This window comes from Ctenopharyngodon idella, chromosome 6, assembly GCF_019924925.1.
Source record: "Ctenopharyngodon idella isolate HZGC_01 chromosome 6, HZGC01, whole genome shotgun sequence".
Classification (NCBI taxonomy): domain Eukaryota; kingdom Metazoa; phylum Chordata; class Actinopteri; order Cypriniformes; family Xenocyprididae; genus Ctenopharyngodon; species Ctenopharyngodon idella.
Genome location: NC_067225.1, coordinates 17,753,367 through 17,775,174, shown reverse-complemented (window position 1 = coordinate 17,775,174; position 21,808 = coordinate 17,753,367).

The window sequence follows — 21,808 nt, the reverse complement described above, 5'->3', positions numbered from 1 at the left end:
GAACCATGTCCTGTGGTCTGATGAGACTAAGATAACTTGTTTGACTCAGATGGTGTCCAGCATGTGTGGCGACACCCTGGTGAGGAGTACCAAGAAAATTGTGTCTTGTCTACAGTCAAGCATGGTGGTGGTCGCATCATAGTCTGGGGCTGCATGATTGCTGCTGGTACTGGGGAGCTGCGCTTCATTGAAGGAAACATGGATTCCAACATGTACTGTGACATTCTGAAGCAGAACATGATGCCATCCCTTCAGAAACTGAGCCGAATGGCAGTTTTCCAGCATGATAACGATCCCAAACACACCGCGAAGATGACAACCGCCTTGCTGAGGAAAATGAAGATGAAGGTGATGGAGTGGCCAAGTATGTCTCCAGACCTGAACCCTACTGAGCACCTGTGGGGCATCCTCAAGCGGAAGGTGGAGAAGGTGTCTAACATCCAGCAGCTCCGTCATGTCATTATGGAGAAGTGGAAGAGGATCCCAGCAACAACCTGTGCAGCTCTGGTGAATTCCATGCCCAGGAGGATTAAGGCAGTGCTAGATAACAATGGTGCTCACACAAAATATTGACACTTTGGACACAGTTTTGACATGTTCACTTAGGGTGTACTCACTTTTGTTGCCAGTTATTTAGACAATAATGGCTGTATGTTGAGTTATTTTCAGAGGACAGTAAATCTGTACTGCTATACAAGCTGCACATTGACTACTCTAAAGTATATCCAATTTTCATTTCTATAGTATTGTCCCTTGAGAACATATAATGAAATGGTTGCTGAAATGTGAGGGGTGTACTCACTTTTGTGAGATACTGTAAATACTCTGTAGCCTACATATCAAATAATCTGTAATAGAAAAAAGCAATAGTGACATTGTTGCTAACACTTGTGTGTTGCGACATTACTGTCGGATCCAATATAGCAGCCGGAACTGCATCGTCTTTTATATTCAGTCTCTATTAAAAGCCTGCGTCGAACTGTGTCTTGTTTAAAAACGAATCCGAAGTAAAATGAAGCGAACATATGAACAGTGTCTGACTGACGCGATCTGGAACTTTGATAAAGTTCATCCACACTTTCTTAATGTTAAGATCACAAAGATGCCAACGTTTACACAGACCCTAATAATCCGATTGTAATCAGACTAGTAGCACAATTGGAATAAAAAAGCCACATGTAACCACATCAATCTAAATGAATTGGCCAGATCTGATTAAAATTTCATTCGAACTGTAAGGGGTGGTTTATTCCTTTTGTGATCCAATTGAGAGGACATGTGAACACTTGATCGGATTGAAAACCGAAACTGGAGAGTACTGCGCATGTGCAATAACGTAGAAAGAGCGTAATGACGTATAACGAGCTGTTACTTCTTCCTGTTGAATAAAGTGTCATAAATTAGTGTCCTGTCATTCTGAAATTCTCTTTCCATTCATCGTCTGTGAAGTGGAGCAGGACAACGTCTCAAAATTCAAATTTTTTCGTCAGGAATAAATTACATTTTAAAATACATTAAAATAGAAAGCAGTTATTTTAAATTCTAATAATATTTCACAAAATTACATTTGTACTGTATTTTTGATCAAATAAATGCCGCCTTGGTGAAAATAAGATTTTTTTTTATTTATTTTTTTTTCAAAAACCTTCAGCAAGTTCTCGATTGGATCTTTTTCTGATATTTAATTAATCCCAGAGCTAATATATGACAATCATATAGTAAAAATTCATTGCTGATACAGCATTTAGCATTTTCTTCTATATGTGATAACGATCTAAAAGGATCAGGTCTCATGTACACCAGGACACAAGGGTACAAGAGCAGATGGTCCGAAAACCTCCCCCACCAGCTCTGATAAAGTTGTCTCTCTAGGCCATTTTGACTGGGGAGCCATGGGTTGTCTCATCAACCATTGAAATAAGATGGATGCTTCTAAGCCTGAAGCCTAGTGACAAGACTCGCACACATACAGAGATGCACATAGGCCAGGTGGCGAAGAGCAGGATCGAAGGGATAGGGCTGGGCTGTGTATCTCACTGTCCAGCTGCTGAGTGGAATCTCACAGTATTGTTGCAGCATGATTGTTGTGGCGCCTTCTGCTTCTTTCTTTGTCTGCATATGGTGCCGGATGAAGCTCTTCCCATAAATTGGCTTCAAAAGCTGTTTCCTTAAAAATAAGCTGAATGCTTATTTTTTAAAAAAAAAAAGATCTGTATTGATCTGTAGTGATTGTATAAACCTATATGCATGTTTTATGACTTCTTTTATAATATCAATACATATATTTTTGGAGTAAACAGAGTCTGTAAAGTGAATGAATAAATCCTAAAATGTGATTTGATCTTATGGTAAGAGCAAATTTAGTATATTTTTAATATAATTAATTAATACATAACTGATAGCATGTTTTGCATTGTGATCCATATTGAATTTCATTGAATATATTGTAAAAATAAATGTGACAGATCACCAGTTCATACAGCAAATATCAATCAAACCAGTTCTCAAAATTCAAGCCATGTCGTGAAAATTTAAGGGAGTCATTTTCGTTATAGAAAATGGCACTATAACAATAGTAGTCCACAGAAGGCGAGTTGAACCCATGTTTATTTAAATAAACATGAATAGATACAAATAAACAGAACCAGACAGTGACTTGACATAAACTTGACCATAAACCATGAAACAAAGACTCACCAACAACAGGTTACATTTAACAAAGCTAGACAAGGCACAATGGAAACATGAGGGCTATATATACACAAAGACTAATGACTAACAAGATACACCTGTGAATAATGAAGATGAAACAAGAACCAATGAGAGAACGTGACACATCAAGGTAGCCAATCAGAACATGACAAATGCACAGGGGACGCACATGACAGGATCACATGAGGGAACGGGGAAACACATGACATGACCAGGAACTAAGGCTACATCCACACAAAGCCAGAGCTTTCCCTATCCAATCTTTTTTTTTTTCTCGTCTCAAGAAATATCTGCGTACACACGAAACCACTGAAACCGACTCAAAACGATGTAGTATACATGCCAGATCAGTATGTGGCGCTGTAATTCTGCCACAGGGCTACACTAAAAATGGAGAATAAGACTTGGAGCATGCGCATAAACCTTGTGCGCTGTATACAAACCTTAGTAAAGCTTAGTAATAACGCTTTATTTTGGCTCAGTAGCTTCTGCAGCACGAACACAAGCATCTAGAGCCCGCTATTGTTGTTGTTGTTGCTGTTTTGTGCTGTTAGCGGTGTCTGACTAGGGTCGACACGTGGTTTGATGACATCATCGTTTCACAAAATATACGGATAGGCTTGTACACACGAAAACACAAGGGCGTCGTTTTTAGATTTATCCACACTGGGACCTGGTTTCACCTTTTGAAAACGCCGCATCCATCTGGACAAAACGCCTATACGATACAAAATTTTTGCGTATACAGCTAAACTTGTCTCCGTGTGGACAGGCCCTAAGACTGTGAGCATGAATTACAAAAGAAAACACATGAACAGAACCCAAAACCAATGTTACAGGCACTCTCTTAATATAAGAAAGGTGGTTCTGTTGTGTGTGAATAGTACCATGTTTAGCACTCTAACAGAGTACTGAAAACCACCTTTAACTGTATGACACATTGCATTGGAAACTGACAAGTTTGATCTTTTGAGCAACAAAAGATTGTATGGAACAAAACATTGCATACAACTGACAACAAAATCTCTTACGTAAAGCATAGAAGTGCATGGCTGCTTTGTAGCTTCAGGCAATGAACAGCTTGCAGTCTTTTAGGGACCAATGAATTCTGAGCTGCATCAGATAATAGTACAGCATAATGTGGGCATCTGTATGAGATCTACAACTCAAAAGATGTTGCAACATGATAATGATCCAATATAAGGCCATACATCAACAACAGATTGTAGACTGTTCAAGCAAGACATTCAAAATACTGATAAGTTTAGTTAAGTTTATTGTCATTACCCTTACTTTATTTAATTTAAAAAAAAGTTTTTACACAATTTAATTCTGTTCATTCAAAATAAATCAGTGTAGGTGGGTCAACATTATTTAGTTGCTTTAGGTCAAATTAATTTACTACTATGTGTAACTTTTACATTTGTCAAACTAAATTTTCTTATGTTGATTCAACTTATTTAAAAAAAAAAAATAACAATTTACTGAAGTTCAATTAAGTTTCTTGTTTAAACAGGCAGTTTCATTTACAAATGAAAATACATTTTTAATGTATTTTCAGCAGCCATTTCTCCAGTCTTCAGTGTCACATGATCCTTCTGAAATCATTCTAATATGCTGATTTTGTGCTTAAGAAACATTTATTATTACTATCAATGCTGAAAACAATGAAACATTTTTCATTTTTCTTTGATGAATAGGTTCAAAAGAATAACATTTATTTGAAACATAAGTATTTTGTAACTTTATAAATATCTTTACTGTCACTTTTGATCAATTTAATCTGTCCTTCCAGAATAAAAGTATTATTTTCTCTCCCTCTCAAAATAAATAAATAAATAAATAAAATAATAAATAATTGAAAAAATTGAAAAAAATAAAAATCTTATTGACCCTAAAATTTCGAATGGGAGTGTATTGTGTTTAAGTAATGCCTTTAACAATTAATAAAAATACATGAAAAAAATATATATATGCAAGTAGAGTGTGAGAGAATTTAATGGCTTTAAATAGTTTTACTATATTTTTCTATGCAGATGCCTCATTATCTATAAAAAAAATGTTAAACTAAAAATTATCTTTAATATTATTTTTCTATAAACAGAGGGTTCCAAAAGTCTGGGACCACCAGTGTAAATTATTCTGTAAATGAAAATCCTAATACAATACTTATTTGTAAAGACAAAGTTTTTGGTATCGCCTGTCAATAATCACCATGGCAAGTGTTATACAAGCATTAGTTTGTTGAATTAGGGTAGGAGGGCAGGGGGAATGGACTTTAGATACCCCTGGTTGCCCCCAGCTCTGTCCTGCCTGTCTGTCTGCCTGTTTCTGGCACTCTGCTCCCATTGTCAGACACTTCCTGATGGGAGGTGCTTGGGGAGAGAGAGCTCAGTCAACTGCAAAGGAATGCGGGCAGAAATTACGGATGTTTCCTGGGATTTCAGAATGCAATTCCTGCTATTTTCCAGCCAGGCGTCTGGACCGAGTGCTTCCGGCTATACATGCATTTAACGCACAACACACAGCCTGAACCCTGAAACCGTGTCGCTGGAAGTGAAGCAGACGCCTTTTAAAAAGAGGACATATGGGGGGGGGGGGGGAAGAGACTCATGGCAACAATGTACGTGCTTGAAACCTCACATGGAGGAGGAGGAGGAGGAGGAGGAGGAATAGGGTACAAAACTCATCAAAAAAGCATTGAAAATATTCAGTGCTGCAATATTTTATGCACAAATTAAGCGTGATTCATAACATTTATACACTAATACAAGAAAAATGATGGTTTGTCACTGTAAGTTGTGTAACTGTTTTGAATATCTGGATTGCAAAATCCTAGTCATCCAACTTCATTCCATAATGACACTGGCATGAATATGGCAAAACAAACATGACTTGCTTAACACCCATCCAAGGGTAACATGAGATTCATGGTCCTCTTAAATAGCCCTCCTTTACTTCCTTCCATTATAAGAACATCACAAAAGTTGAAGTACAAAAGCCGACTCACCTTTTAACATTAAAGAGTGTAATTACCATTTGACTGGGCAAGAGGAAATGGGGCTCCATACCCAGAGGCTGTGTTAAACTAGCCCAGCCAAAACCACATAAAGCCAAAAAGGGGAATAAGAGAAGGAGCGTAATGGCTCCATACAGCCATGGAAAGACTCAACCAGGCCTTCACTTCCACTCAGTTACCTGAGACCACAGCTCACTCCTACTGCCATTCAGAACAATGTGCTACCAAAGACACAAAGAGAGCGAGAGGAAATGTGCGGTAAAGAAACAAAAGAAACGGGAAGAGAAACATGAGTTGGAATCAGAAAGTCATGTTCATTCCAGCACACTGAAAAGCTTTGATCCAGTCTACAGTATGCCCAAAAGTCTGAGACCACATTAAAGATCTGGGGTAAATTAATCTGAAAATAAATATAAAGTTTTATGATTTTGAAATGTTATGATCTTCAGTGGATCAAATGGTAACATTCTTTAGCTTAAAATTAGGTTATGTCACCAATTATGTTACATTACGGTCAAATATCACACATTTCAAAATGTTTGCAATGGATACCATTCAAAGGTTTGGGGTCAGTAAGATTTTTTTTATGTTTTTAAAGAAGTCTCTTATGCTCACCAATTCTGTAGTGTTTTCTATTTTAATATATTTTAAAATGTAATTTATTCCTGTGATGGCAAAGCTGTATTTTCAGCAGCCTCTTTGTAAGAATACAGGTTGTTGACTAATTCTTGCCAACATGAAGATCTGTGTTTTTCGCACTGTCTGGACTACCTCCATCTAAACCTGAATTTCCACATTCTTGTCTTGGCAACTTTGGCTGATCTAGTATGTAAACTGAGACGTGAGTGGGGCTGACATTGCCCTGGATTGTTTTTCTCAGTTAGAGTATGTATGTAAGACTAAGGCCCTGTTTACACCTGGCATTAAGATGTGTTTTGGTTGATCGGATCACAAGTAGATGAGGGAGACACATTCCCGTTTACACCTGGTGTTTTAATCCATCTCTTTTGTCCTGCAGCAGCTTTTGTTTCTACTCTGACAGCCACAAGACCACAACGAACACAGTAAGTGCATGTTAGAAATCAGGAATGGCGGGAGAACATTGTGCTTGGTACATTTTTCCTCTTCAAACAAATCTTGGGTCTTCAGCCGACAAAGTTTAAATCCCATCTGGCTAGAGCGCTTCCTATAATATTTACGCATTAGGTCAGTAGGTGGAGAGTAGATGGTCTTTTGTGGCTGTTCGAATACATTCAACCTCATAAGTGTACTATGAACACTGCGAAAGCAATCCGGTTGAATGCGTTTTCGACTACCTCTTAAAGTGGTCGAAAGTGGACAAGCTCAGAACGTTTTAGTCCCCATTTACACCTGTATTTAACATCATCCACTTGTGGCCCGATCAACCAAAATGCATCTTAATACCAGGTGTAAACAGGGCCTAACAGAGACAAAAATAATAGGTAAAAGAGAGAGAGAGAGAGAAAAAGAAAGGAAACAGGAAAATAAAAAAGGGAAAAGAGAGAAAGAGAGAAACTCTTAGATCAGATCTCATTTCCTAACACTATTTTTATAGTGACTATTTCTGCATTTCCCAACATTCTAGTGATGCATCGCATAGGCTAAACAGGGAAGTCTGGAGTTGTAGACAAGAAGACTGCTTGTTTACTACCCTTTACTGGGTTCTGCTCCAGGGCATAGCAGCAATTTGTCAGGTGAGCATCTTTACATTATCAACATTCCTTTCTACATGTGAACTCATTGACATATACTCACACACTCACTCAAACAAGTCTTTAAACATAGTGTAAGATCATAGATCATATATTAATCATATTTTTTAAGTAAAAAAGCTTATAGCAGTATCTCAAATTCAGTCTTTTTATGAATTAATCTAGTAAATGCTGCACAGATATACACACTACACAAATAATAATAATAATAATGATATTGATATTTCAAAAATTATAAGGTGAAGTAAATAAAGAAGTGTGGGAAATTAAGGGGAAAAAGAAAGTGTCAACATACAAAAAATATAGTTAGTATAAAATGGGTCAATGACGTGACGGGACATTATTTTGTCCAAAGGCCTTAATAATAATTAAAAACAAAGATATGACATCCAAAGTATGTAAGGTAGTAAAACTAGATCTCTTTTATTGAATCCAAAAGGTTTTAATTATATTTTGCTACATATAAAGGTATTTTAAAGATTTTGAAGTGTCAAAAGGTCATTCGGTTTAACCGTCCAAAGGCCAATACAGCCATTTCATTTGTGATTAAAATGTAATAAATGTATAGGCCTATATTTTTTATTCTGGCATGATTTTATAACATCATATATCATATGTGCAAAATGGTATTAAAATTATGTATAGAAGTCGTTGCTTTGTTATGAGAAAGAATGTCCGGAAAAATGAATTTCATTGATGTCATTCGGAGTAACCAATATAAAGGGACCATTTTGGATCAAGTCATGTGGGCAGTATCATGTGATAGGATGTGACATCATTCAGACACCTGCAAACGACCACATGGTTGTGAAGCAAAGTAACTAACTCTCTCTTAACTATATGAAAAATTCATGTTTTCACTTGCTCATACGCATGTCCTGAAACATCAGGTCATTCAGTACAACTGCTATAAAACATGGAAAATGTTGTAATACTTTAAAAACTTGTACTAAATATAAAATGTTTATTAATAAATATAAAATATTTTTAAATATAAAACTAGTTAGCTATCAGTCTGTTAGCATTGTTTGAAAATATCGTTTTTCCGAAGAGTCTTTGACCCGCATAGCCATAGGTTACAGCCTGAGAAAACACATGGAGCCAACTGAACAAACAGCTTACTACTGACCACGGGAATGCTCTAACTGACCCACCTCACCACGCTGCCAGTGCAGCTAAAGATGACATACCAGAGAGATGGGCGGTCAGTGATGATCGGAATGAGGAAAACCTCAACACACTCACATACACTCACATACACACACACACACACACACACACACACACTGAACCTAAATGCCAGTAATGAAGGAAGACTCATGGTAGGGCAGGACCTGTTACATCCTCCAATTGTAAGTGTACATAAATGTGTGTGTGCTGATCAGTAAGGACAGGAGGGGCATTTGACCTGCAGATAGCCCTCGTCAGACGTGCAATGGAGCGGTTAATGTCATGCACAGGCCCGGAGCTTTCTCAGGACATGGATGAGAGCAGACAAGATAAGACCGACCTCACACCTGCTCATCAGACACGGGAAACTCTTCATCACTAAACTTATGCTCATTATCACTATTTTTGTCTTTTTATATATTTAGTTTCGTTTTTCTTAATTATTTGTTCATAAATAGTTCAAATACCTTTGTTTAAATTTGTTACATTTATTAATTGCTACATTATTCTTAGTTTGCACTGTTGCTTTATTTCTATATACACTACTTTTCAAACGTTTGGGGTCAGTAATATATTTTTTAAAGAAATAATACTTTTTTCAGCAAGGATACGTTAAATTAATCAGAAGTGGCAGTAAAAACTTTCAAAAAATCTATTTAAAGTTCTTTTGAACTATTCTATTAATCAAATAATGAAAAAAAAATGTATCATGGTTTCCTCAAAATATTTTAAGTAACAACCATTTTCAAATGTGAAAATATTAAGTATTAAATATTAAGTACTTGAGTAAATGGCATTTTAAAACATATTATATATAAATAAACAGTTTAAATTGCAACAATATGAAATAATATTAATGTTTTTACTGTATTGTGAATATCAAATATACAGTAAAAACAGTAATACTGTAAAAATAGCTTTTTTCAAGTTCATGCATTAGGGAGGATACTGATGCAATCTTCTATTGCTGTCTTTTTTATCTTTCCCCCCCCCATTCCATCGCCTATCATTCAGCATTAGCAACAGTATCCTGTTATAATATCTTATAGCTGTTTTACTGTATTTCTGATCAAGTAAATGCAGACTTGGTGAATATATTTCTTTCAGAACCATTAACTTATCTTATGTTTGTTAATATTACTTGTTTATGTGTACTATTGTTATTGGTACTTTACATTGCACAATTTCTTATTGTATGCAAATACTTTGGCAATACAAATGTACAGTTTTTGTCATTTAAGTAAAGCACATTAAAATTAAACAATAATAAGAAGACAGAAAGAAAGAGAGAACAAAACATGTCAGGAATGAGGCAACTTTGGAGAAGGGCCTCAAATATGATGAAAAACACATCTCTGTCTCCTCAATGGAATGTGCTTCACCCCGCTGCTATTTTACAATGAGCTCTCGGAATTTCAAAACTGTGAATGGTATATGGATATAAGTACCAAGATGGCATGAAAAACACTGCATAAATTCAAATGACCCCATCTGTTGTTGCATTATAAAAGATCAAACAAGGCTGAATAAAAGAGAATCTGATTGCCCATTAACTCAGTAGGAGTTCACAGGCTTTGCTCTATGCCTGTGAGCACACATTAACATTTTCACTCCTATTGTATGGCCTCCTGCTGTCATGCTGGATTCCACAAATGCCTCCATTTCTCCCTGTGGATCCACAGAGGCAGTGTGTTATCATTTCCTGCTTTTAGATGGATGAGATAAGAGTGTGTGTGAGCCCCTGAATGGACCCCCCCGCCCTCCTTCCGTCACCCCTGACCTCTTTTCCATCATAACGATGTAATTAATGAGGAGCATCAATTCAGATCTAAGGGCCGATATGCTCTGCTAAATTCACAGTAATAGGCAACATTCTTGGTTTGTTCACCCATCAGTACATCACTGTGGATCTTGCACACATTTTTCACATTTTCTGCCTAGATTGTAGTGGAAAATCTGTGGAATTCTGTGGACTGTTAAATGGAGCTTATTACTAGCTGAGAGTATTTTCAAAGTATCCAAAAATATTTCTCTATACGAGCGGTATGGAGGAATATAGAATTTTGCGGAGCAGATTCTGTGAAGGCCTGCCCGTAAGTACAGGAGAAATTCCCAGACCAAAACAGAACATGGGACACTTTTTTATTCCAGTTTTAACTGTTTGCTATGCAGCACATTTCTTTTTTTCTTGCATTCCATCTTCTCTCCGGGGACCATCCACTATAATTCAGCATTAGCAACAGTATCCACCCTAATTCAAGAAGATGCTGCAACAGTGATTGACCACATACCAGGTATGACAGCAATAAAATACTGGGCAGGCTGATTATGGCCTCAATCTGCTGTCCTGACAATAGTAATTCTATACTATTAAGGAAGTAACCCTCCAAAATGGGAGACGCCTTAAATAAATATCATCGTAATGTGTTTGTACAACTTCTCATGTTACTGTAACGACAACATTTAAGGAAATTTAAGCGAGATTAGTTGGACTGTGTAACAAAAGAATGACTCTATATTAACAAGGATTACTCTATTTGCAATGTGAGTATTGAATGAGAGTTGGTTTCAAAACATGATGACTTTAAAGGATTAGTTCACTTCAGAATTAAAATTTCCGGATAATTTACTCACCCCCTTGTCATCCAAGATGTTTGTCTTTCTTTCTTCAGTCGAAAAGAAAAAAAGCTTTTTAGGAAAACATTCCAGGATTTTTCTCCATATAGTGGACTCATTTTCTCCTCCAACTTCAAAATCGTCCAACATCATAGTTTTACCTTTTTTTTGTAAAGGGCGTTTGGCTTAGTCTTTGCTCGTTCACTTTGTAAACACTTGCTCGGTACTTCCGCCAATGTCATGCGTGACCTTTCCAACGTGATTACTTAATGCATAGGACATCGCAGAGAAGTGCAAGACGAGCATTTGTGGTTAAAAAGTATATCATTTTATTTATTTATTTTTTTGAAAATGACAGATCTTTCACTAGACAAGACCCTTATTCCTCGGCTGGGATCGTGTAGAGCCCTTTGAAGCTGTACCCCGGTGAAGTCCACTATATAGAGAAAAATCCTGGAATGTTTTGCTCAAAAACCTTAATTTCTTTTCGCCTGAAGAAAGAAAAACATAAACATCTTGGATGACATGGGGGTGAGTATATTATCAGGAAATTTTAATTCTGAAGAAACTAATCCTTTAAATTGAACTGTTAGACTAAAATGAGCACCATCGTAATGTTGGCTGGATAAATACCTGATGTATTGGAACCTGCTAGCCTACTAAACAGCCTTTGAATGCAGAGCCAGGAGTAGTGGGATTGTGACGTGAATGGTTTTTACTTAAGAATTCTAACATCTCACTGTCCCACCACTGACTACCTTCGCAGCTGTCTTCCATATTCACAGAGTGGCCAAAGAACTACAGGTATGTAAAATCTTTGGAGTGACTCATACCAAGATGAATATTTGCAGCGAAAATTAATGCGATAAACCTTGATTTGAATAGTGTTATCAAAAATATCAATATTTCAATATTTATTATATGTATCGATACCGAAATATCTGAAACGGTTCCAATACGCCTTTTCTGCTGTATCGATACACCGAAAACAGCTGCGCGTTCTCGCTCTCTCTTCTCTTTGACGGCGAACTGACACGCACCGTGAGCTTCAGGGCAGGCTCACGCACGAGCATGAAACTCAGCTTCCATAGCAATGAACTAAAAACTAAAAACTAAAAAAATGAACTCTGCTCCGTCAGTCGTCTCATTCGCTCCGGATTAAGTGCTTCTATTTGCGCAAAATTTTAGTCATTCGCGCAGGTTTCGCGCTCGCACCATTTAATCATGGTGCTATCATAAAGCCCATCTACCGGCTCGCGAAAACCAAATTGACTTCTTTTTCGTGGCCTATTCCGATTAAACAGTCAAATACATACACAATTATGTCAAAATGCCCGTCTTGCCGAGTATTCAGGTAAATATAGTCAGTTTTGAAACGTAAATACGTTGAGAGAAAAGGTATGTTGTGTAACAGTATATTGGATCCTCGCTGCCTAAGCTCTTAAAAGGACAGCAACCTAATAAACCTGCTGCTGTCTGTCATTTTAATCAAAGAACAAAAGACAAAGAGAAAATCACTCACTGCTCTTGACTGGAAAACTTTTGTAACTTTAATTAGGCTATAAGCATCAATATGTATTTCATTTTTACAATGAAAACTATCCAGTGTTATTTTACATTTGATTACTTTAATTTCTGTATTATTTCTTACCTGAATACTACTGTTAGACCCACCTGAAAAACTTAAAACATGTTTATTTCATTTGTCTCTTTATTCTATTGTATTTATTTGTGCCATCATTTGCAATTTGTTTATTTGTTCTTATTTTATTACTGACTGTTTACTTGTCTTTTTTGTAAATGTAGTTCAATCATTTAAATAAAGCCTCCTTGTGCTGTGTAAGCTATTACAACAAAATTACCCAAATTGTTTCGCAGTTTTCCCTGTGGTATTGAAAATGGTATCGAATATAGATTTTTTTTTTTAAAGGAACACTCCACTTTTTTTTAAAAAAGGCTCATTTTCCAACACCCCTAGAGTTAAACAGTTGAGTGTTACCGTTTTCGAATCCATTCAGCTGATCTCCGGGTCTGGCGGTACCACTTTTAGCATAGCTTAGCATAGTTCATTGAATCTGATTAGACCGTTAGCATCTCGCTCAAAAATGACCAAAGAGTTTCCATATTTTTCCTATTTAAAACTTGACTCTTCTGTAGTTACATCGTGTACTAAGACCAATGGAAAATGAAAAGTTTCTAGGCCGACATGGCTAGGAACTATACTCTCATTCCAGCGTAATAATCAAGGAACTTTGCTGTCGTACCATGGGTGCAGCAGGCGCAATGATATTGCGCAGCGTCTCTCACAAATGTCTCCATGGTTGCAAAGCACGCTCCCTGTGCAAGCAGGGGGTCACAGGCGTAATATCATTGCGCCTGCTGCACCCATGGTATGGCAGAAAAGTTCCTTGATTATTACACCAGAATGAGAGTATAGTTCCTAGATATATCTGCCTAGAAAATCACAACTTTTTATTTTCCGTCGGTCTTAGTACACAATGTAATTACAGAAGAGTCAAGTTTTTAATATAGGAAAAATATCGAAACTCTTTGGTCATTTTTGAGCGAGATGCTAACGATCTAAACAGATTTAATGAACTATGCTAAGCTATGCTAAAAGTGGTACCGCCAGACCCGGAGATCGGCTGAATGGATTCGAAAATGGTAAAACTCAACTGTTTAACTCTAGGGGAGTTGGAAAATGAGCCTATTTTCAAAAAAAGTGGAGTGTTCCTTTAAGGTATCGTATCGAAGTTGGAAATTCCAGTATCGTGACAACACTAGATTTGAATGAACGGTGGTTAATGCATCTGTTCAGACTGACACGAATATTCATATGTGATGCGACACATTTTTTTACAGACTGTATTTTTTTGTGCACTGTAAAGAAAACTGGTCAACCAATTCATGCATTAGTCTGAAAAGACAAAATCGTATGCGAAAATCGGATCAAATATCATCCGTGTTGGTATGAGAAAAAACACACACACAAAAAAAAAAAAAAAAACAGACCTGTATCCGATTTAGGATCACATATGAAATTGGTCGAAATCAGAATCAAAAAGATGAGATTTCATGTGGTTTGTGCTGTTCACACTTATTGCATATGAGCAAAAAAAATTAGATTTGGGTCACTTTTGCCTGCAGTCTGAACGTAGCCTTATTCTCTGCAAAATATAAAATGTAAAAACTGCAAAACAATTCATGAAAGAGCAAAACTGTAAAAGGTAAAGCACAAAAATATCAAACCAATGTTTTTACTTACAAATATGATTGCAATTATTAAATTTAAAGCAACTTGCATTAATAAAAATTTAACAATATGCCCCAACCTGACATTTATTAAAATATAATGATATTGTTACTTTATTTGGAGGGATTCACAAAACTCAACATACTGAGCTACAAACCTGTGACAACTAGCCCTGGTCTCCCATATACAGTGAAAGCAAGTTGGCATAAGGAGAAAATTGCCAGTTGTCACCCCCTGACTACCTTGTGGAGTCAAGTCTACACCACAGGCCCAAATAAGAACAAATCTAGAGCAGTCATTTTCTCACACACTGAAGCAAATACACAAATTTCCAAAACACCCCTCACCACATTTTTAAGGGGACTTCAAAACCAAAACATTTTTTGAGTTTGCGTCAATCCTCCAAGTAAGAATGTAAACAGGCAATCCCTCCTGAAAGACCCTATCTGCAGTACAGCGAGACTGCATGAAGAAATCAGACTCCCGTATGTACAACGTGCCTCGGTTATGACCCTCCAAAGTTGGCACACCCTCTCTCTGCACATTTCACATTCCTTAAACACAATCACACTTCCCCTCCACCTCTACAGTTCTAGGAAAACAGCAAAAGAGAATCCAGCACAATCAAGAGCTGAAAGGAATGTCAGCTTATGTTGGCAGGTCCAGATAAGAAGCACTAAGCTGCTACTGCATAATAATGTAAACCATTAAGAGGTAAAAAGGTCTATTTTGTTGATAAAGGCATGGAGTTGAATTCTCTACAGGAAAAAGCTGTGAAGAAAAACAGTGAAATACACTGATATGCAAAAGATAAAAATCATTTCAAGGCTATTAGCTATTGTGGTGCAAGAATTTAGGATGAATATTGATGAATATATCACATTCATGCAACATAAACACACATATTAAGGGATAGTTCACCCAAAATTGAAACTTCTGTCATTATTTATTTTCTGTCATTGTGTTATGCATTTCTTTTTTCTGTGATGCACTAAAGGAGATATTTTGAAAAATGTTGTGGTAGTTCTTTTCCATGCACAATGAATGAAGCTTTCAAGCTACAAAAAAGGACACAAAAGCAGCACTATAAAATTAGTCCACAAACTTCAGAATAAAGAAAGTCATATTGGTTTGGAACAACAACAAGAGGGTGAGTAAATGATGCCACAACAACTAGGGCTATTCGCACTGAGCTTAACCCCAGGTTTGTGTAGTGTGATTGTAATGTAGCAGCAGGGTTAGCACCACATTTTTCCTGGTTTTGCGGTGTTAACCCCACATTGTGGTGTCAAACTTATGCAGTGTCAAACTATGCAGTGTTAGAATGTTATGGCTAGATGCTTAGCAACAGACAACCTATCACATACCTCATATTCACATGCTTTGGACAGTCACAGAAACACATTGCATTGTAAAAACAGTCATTTTAGCGTTTGAGGGGAAATGTGAAATGGTGAAAGAAAACACATGAATTGGAGTGAAGATGAAAGATTTATTTTTACCTTTATAGTACAAAAAGTCTATTTAGTAAAGGTTTGATGGTACATGGCAATATATAATAGAAGGATGCGCAATGCTACAGCTAACATTGCAAATATGCAAAAAAGAACGATAACCCAAGTTGTAGAAATATTAGCTTATGAATAGACAGGATTAACTGTAAACCCCGGGTAAAGTATGAGCAATGTGAAACGTGAAAAACTACAGACCCACTATTCCATTTACCCGAGGTTTAGAATGACAAGGGTTAACTATTTCAAGTGAGAAAAGCCCTTGTGTAAACTATTCCTTTAAAGAGCTTTAGATTAACTAAGGGCGTTTTCACAACTGCCTCGTTTGGGGCGTTTGTTTCAGAACCTGGCATGCTTTCTCCCTTTGTTTGATTAGTTTAGGCATAAACGAACACAGGAATAGTGCTCAGATCCACACCAAAATAATCAGTCCGAGATCGCCTTGACGAGGTGGTCTCGGCCCAAATGAAAATGAATATATTTGTTCACATGTGACTTGCATAGACAAATTTTGTTATGCTTTATAACATTGCCTTGTGAAAGCGAACCGAAACAAGGAGAAAATGCAATATTGTAACATTTTATGTCCCTGTTTTGTAACAAAGCAAATGATCTACAGGTCTAAAAATGCCCTAACTCTCATTCTTGGACTTAAAAGCCATTTACCAAACTATGACTAAAACTCAGTAAAACTAAATAGCAGGCTCAAACTTTTTTTAGTTTGATTTTTTCCTGGAAAGGAAATAGTTATGAAAGGGTTTGAATATGAATGACTGTCTTCACCTCAGGCCCTTAAAAGCTGCCATTGATTCACAAATGAAGGTGTTCTCATCCTCATCTGCTTTTGTCATTCCTAAAAACAGGGCAAAAGACACACACACACACACACACAAAATCAAGTCTATTGCTATACCAACACAACAGAATTACACCCAAAATGCATGTATACACACCCTGGGGTGTGCGTCTATTCTATTACATATGATCTTAAAGGTGCAAAGCTGAGAAATGAGCAATGCTTCGCTTACAGGGCAACCCAATCTAATTATGACCAGTTTCCAACTGGCTGCCCTCATTAGGGCTCAAAGAGGCTGTGACACAATACAGCATTACATAACAGAGGTTACAGCCAGCCACAATGATAGGCTTATGGTGAACCTCCATCATACAGTCCAACCTAAAGAATTAGTGGTGTTAATAGAAATATGCATTTTCTGGATTCTTCTCTGTGAACACAGATGAGTGTTTGTAGATTGCGGTGCCTGTCCAAAAACTTAAATTAGATGAATTTGTCAAGTCAAAATAGCTCAAGAATTTTAGAATTTAATTAGACATTTATTAAATATATATTTAAAGGTCATCTTTAGGTGAAAAATGCCTTTTGCTCGGCCTATGTAAAAATGTAGTTTTACAATAATTTATAATATTTGTTATTTTATGTGGGGTTAGGCTGACTGTTTCCCCCATGGAACACAAATTTCGAAGTTATTATCAAAATGTCAAATATAGGCTACTCTTTTCCATACAATAAAAATGATGAAAAGCATAATCAAGTGTAAGAAGAATCACACACACACACACACACACACACACACACACACACACACACACACACACACAGATGTTGGGTCTCATGTTTTATGGGGACTTTATACTGTACAAACTGTATTCTATCCCCTAACCCTTCTGCATTTTTACATTTAAAAAAAAACAAAAACATAATTTAGTATGATTTATTGCTGTTTTCCTCTAGGGCAGTGGTTCCCAAACCTGTCCTGGAGGACCCCCAGCACTGCACATTTTGGATGTCTCTCTCATCTAACACACCTAATTCAACTCATCAGCTCATTAGTAGAGACTGCAAGACCTGAAGTAGGTGTGTCAGATAAGGGCAACATACAAAATGTGCAGTGCTGGGGGTCCTTCAGGACAGGTTTGGGAACCACTGCTCTAGGGGAACAAAAAACATCCCCACAATATCAAAAAATTCTGGTATTACTATCCTTCTGGGTGCATTTTGCCCCCACAAAATTACGAGAGCACAGGAATTTGATGTGCATGAAAAAAAATTCCAGTCCCACTTCCAAATTCATTATGTGCAGGCACCAAAATAACCCAGTTTCTTCCTACCTCACACACAGGTACACATGCCGCGGCCTGTTTCCACTGAACTTAGATCAGATAGTTGACCAATCGCATAAACGTTTCCATCTGGCTGCTGTATAAGACAGTGGCGGCACGCTTCAAACGCCTATCAGGGTGAGGCGGCACCATATCAACAAGAAACCAAAACAGGAACCGTCTCTTTTTCATGGGAATCTCAAAATGAATGCTAAATAGACATGTTTTAAAATGGCTAAAAATGGTTGATTGCTTTATCCATTGACTGCTCTGTGAAATGCGTAATAGAAAGGATTCACTATCTCTGTTACACGCTGAACCTAGATAAGAGAGAGCAGTCTGCTGAATAACTTCCCCATGGACAAACTGATAAGGAAAATATTGCTATATTCAGGGCAAAGGAGACTAGTCTAGATTGAATTGACCATGACACATGAATGCTTCAATGGAGGTGCTCATACGCAAGTTTGTTCAGAGGATCCTTGGCATTGTTCCTCACACACTGAATCATGCTGATAAAACCCACCCCACATCTGTCTGTGAGACATTCTGAGAATCCTGAGGGTGTTTGGATCAGTCTGATGTGAGGTCTTGCCAGCCAGGCCTTTATTCACTTTTCATGACAGAGATGAACAATGAGCTCCTCCATGCACAATCATGTACACAAACACACAGACTGTGGGCTGGAAGTGAGGCACGCTGCCCCCCGGAGGTTTCGCCAGGCTCTGGAATGCGAGATAAAGGCGTAAGCACTGTACGGTCAGCAGCAGCAATCGTGGGAAAGTGTCTCTTACTCCTCTTATCTCGTCAAGGAATGCAAGCTATCTGACAACAGCAATATGCAAAGGGTTTCAAAAGCAACAGATGCTTCCTGAAGAGAGAAAAGAAGAAAGAATCCTAACTTTGCTAGTACTTTTTTACTTGGAAGGTTATTTCCAACTAGGACAAAAGCAAACAAGGGACAGTGATATGGGTTTTATTCAATTCATGCACATGTTTTTTAGGAGGAAGTGTACTATCAAATATACTATAAAATTGGTGTAGAAACAATTTTCACTCAGAAACAGCTGAATTTCACAAATAATTACAAAGAAATGGCAAGTAACACTGAATTAAATGTGAAATTTTGAAATAGACTGAAATAGCATTTTCTTGCAAAGTGTACTCAAATAATCTGTTTTATTTACAAACCATTTTTTTTTACGGTGTACACTTTTCAAAGTTGTAAATAAAACAAAGATTAGAGTACATTTTACAAGGAAATACTGTTTCAGTCTTTCAGACTTCAGGATGGTGGTGGTGTTGTAATGGTGCGGAGGATATTTTCTTGGTACATTTTGGGCCACTTAGTACCAATTGAGCATCGTTGTCATACGTAGTGAACTCAGTGCAGGCTTCCTCGTTTACGTCCGAATACCGGCTCATTATTGGCCGGATCCTGTGTCAGCATCACATACGTGCGTCGTGCTGCTCACGTGTTCAGCTTCGGCCAATGTTGAGTTGGCACTCAGACGTAAACAAGGAAGCCTGCACTGAGTTCACTACGTATGACAACGGTTCAAATTGTTGAATAAAGTTGTTATTTTAGTTTTGTTTTTGCGCACAAAAAGTATTCTCGTCGCTTCATAACATTGAGGTTGAACCACTGTAGTCACGTTGACTATTTCAACCATGTTGAGCCGGATGTGAGCCGACAAATCTGCAGCAAATATGTGATGCTATCATGTCAATATGGACCAAAATGTTCCTAGCACCTTGTTTAATCTATGCCATGAACAATTAAGGCAGTTCTGAAGGCAAATAGGGGTCCAATTTGGTACTAGCAAGGTGTACGTAATAGTTGCCTATGAGTGTGTATATATATATATTAAATGCATATATTCTCTTGCATTTATATATAGTGAGTGGTACTGAACTCGGCATCAGGTAGCTTCACATCTTTAGTTGCAATGCAACACCAAATCCTGTGCAGACAGAAATGGCATTTCACTCTTTTGAAGAAGCTATTTATTACACTAAATGTACGGAATGTGGTGTATGTGTAAAGATACAACACATACACCTGTTACAGTCACATTAGAAGCTCAGATATGCAAGCAAGCTACATTCAGGAATGAGATAAAGACGTCACAGTTCTAAACATTTTAAGTGGAGATGCTGGAAGCACATGGTCAGTGATGTTTGTCTGTTTGCTTTGGCTGCAGTACTTCTACTGAAAAATTCTCTGGCATTATGCTATGTGCATTTTAAAGGCCAGCCATGACTTCACCTTTGCAGTTTTACAAGCCTATGGTTACACCTCTCATTTGCACATGTTTGTCGTTTGGAAGCTATGTAGTGGAACATTTTCTTGCTGAGGGTCAGGTCATGTTTGTGATACTTCTGCTTCTGAGGCCACATGACTTCAACTGGTCCAATAGCTTTGTAGAACATGCAATTGTTTGGAACATTCATGACATCTCTATCCTATTGCTCAACAGAGCATTGTTTCATGTAAACTGTTCTTCGTAACCATATGCTGCTGTTAAAGGGATAGTTCAGGCAAAAATGTATTCAATCACTCTCATGTCTTTCCAAACCTGTAGGCAGTTTTTTTCTTCTTCTGTGGAACACAGAAAGTGTTATTTTGAAAAATGTCTCTCTGTGTGTGTTTTTTAGAATGGAACTAAATGAGGAATAATTATGTTTTGGACCCCACTGAGTTTCATTGTATGAGCAAAAAACATTCTCTGGAATTTCTTCTTTTGTGTTCTGCAGAAGCAATAATGTCATACAGGTTTGGAATGACATGAGTGGGAGTAAATTAAGAAATAATTTTCATTTTTGGGTGAACTTTAAAATGTAAAATGTAATCCGAGAAGATTATGTGTTTTTTGTGCACTACTAGAGTGAATTGTGGATACTTTGTTTACTTCAAGCAAGTTTCTGAGTTTCTGTTTCTCTGTGTTTGTGAGTCAGTGTCATTTTGGAAGTGCTTGATGGAAAATGTTAGTGTTCTTGTTATTTAAAGAAGTAGATTGAACCACTAGTCACCTGGTGCCATGAATTACAACTGAAACAGTCACTTCACTTTGGATCAGGGCCATTATTATGGTCTCGTGCAAAAGAACGAAAGAGATTAATACCAGTTTAGTTTTAAAGCATTACTGTGAATCCAATGGAACATCAAGAAGAGGTTACATACACAGTCTTAATACCAGTGTGGGAGGTTTGGGGGGTCTGGTGTTTAACTGAGTTTCAAAATACGATTTAATATTATTTTTACCGATTACATATTTTACTATCGTTGTTACAGTGTAATATATAAGTACTGAGTAACTATAGGATTAAGGTTAGAATTTGGTTTATTCCGGGTAAGTTGCTTATAATTATGTATAGTTTTCTGTTATTAAGTGTAAAAGTAACATGTATAACAAGAACACTGTAATATAAAATGCTACCATTTTAACTAACTGCTTGTAAAAAAAAATATATATTCATTACAAATGTTACAGTGAGTAACGTTAAATACATTGAGAATCGTGCTTGCGCCCTCTATTGGGTTGTATGTAATATATTATAAGTCTGAATTTACTCACCCTCAGGCCATCCAAGATGTAGGTGTATTTTTTCTTCAGTAGAACTGTAAAGAAGATGTTTAGCTGAAACCGTGGTCCTTAACGATTCATTTATT